Source organism: Octopus bimaculoides, chromosome 18, assembly GCF_001194135.2.
Source record: "Octopus bimaculoides isolate UCB-OBI-ISO-001 chromosome 18, ASM119413v2, whole genome shotgun sequence".
Lineage (NCBI taxonomy): Eukaryota > Metazoa > Mollusca > Cephalopoda > Octopoda > Octopodidae > Octopus > Octopus bimaculoides.
The window spans coordinates 4,386,307-4,387,621 of NC_068998.1; positions in this window are offsets into that span (position 1 = coordinate 4,386,307).

The following is a 1,315-nucleotide window of genomic DNA, read 5'->3' on the forward strand; positions in this document are numbered from 1 at the left end:
TATGTGTGTTACTCTATGTGTGTATGAATGCAAGTGTATTTGCATGTATGTTTGTATGTGTGCATGTTTGCATTATGTATGCATACGTATATGCTTACATATACACACACAAACGCACATATATGTATACATATGTATGCATAAAGACGCATGTATGCACACACATACACACATGCATATCTATATGTTTGTGTGTGTCTGTGTCTGTGTGTGTGTATACATACATATGTATACGCATACATATGTATACGCATACATACATGTATATGCACATATATGTGACCACACATGCACACATACACATACACTGACACTTTCACACACACACACACACACACACACACACACGTATATGTATATCAAATTAGCTTTAAATACTACAGCGAGTCATTATTGTTTAGACGCCTTAGCAAGCAATTATTGTATTTGTTACGACAATGTTCTCACAGAATAAATGATAACTATTTCTCATTTCTTTATTTTATCTCTCCCCCACCCCAGTTCTAACCTTCCCCGCCCTTGTTCCTCCATTCTCACTGGTTCCTCTTTCATGTTTTGCTATTAAGTCTATCTCTACTGCTCTTCTTTTTCTGTTTCTTATTCCTCTTCTTCTAATTTCTCCATCTCACGCTCGCTCTCTCGAACACTCATCCTGTCCGTCCGTCTTCCACTGTTTTCTCTCTGTCTCTCTCTCTCGCTTTTTATGAAATGGAATAACCAAATGAATAAGTTACTGCCCATAGGCACAAGGCCTCCTTGACTGGTGAGTTCCACGCGTTTATCAACGTTATCTAACAATTTCTTACGCTTGGGAGTATCTTGTATCTCTATAAAGCCAGGGCCTTCTCTGCTTCTCTTAAATTGCTCGATCGAATTCAAAACCGGGATGTTATCATGGTAGATCCACTTATTTCTACTTGGTTAGTTTCTTTGACTCATCATCAAAATATATATTAGCTGTATCTTTTCTATAAGTAATTCCGTGGTCATTGCTCTGATAACCTTTGGGTGTAGTACTTCTATCAAGAGCTTTAAACTTGTAACACGCTTCTCTTTCCAGACGTACCGTTCCTCTGTTGAGCGTCTTGTTAATCATAAGTCTTTTTTACATTATTTATATTTGACGGATATTTGTCCTCATCTTGTTTGTTGTTAACACAACGTTTCGGCTGATATGCCCTCCAGCCTTCATCAGGTGTCTTGGGGAAATTTCGAACGTGGGTTCTCATTCCTCAGGTATTTTATGATGTTATTATTATTATTATTATTATTATTATTAATAATAATAATAATAATAATAATAATAATAATAATA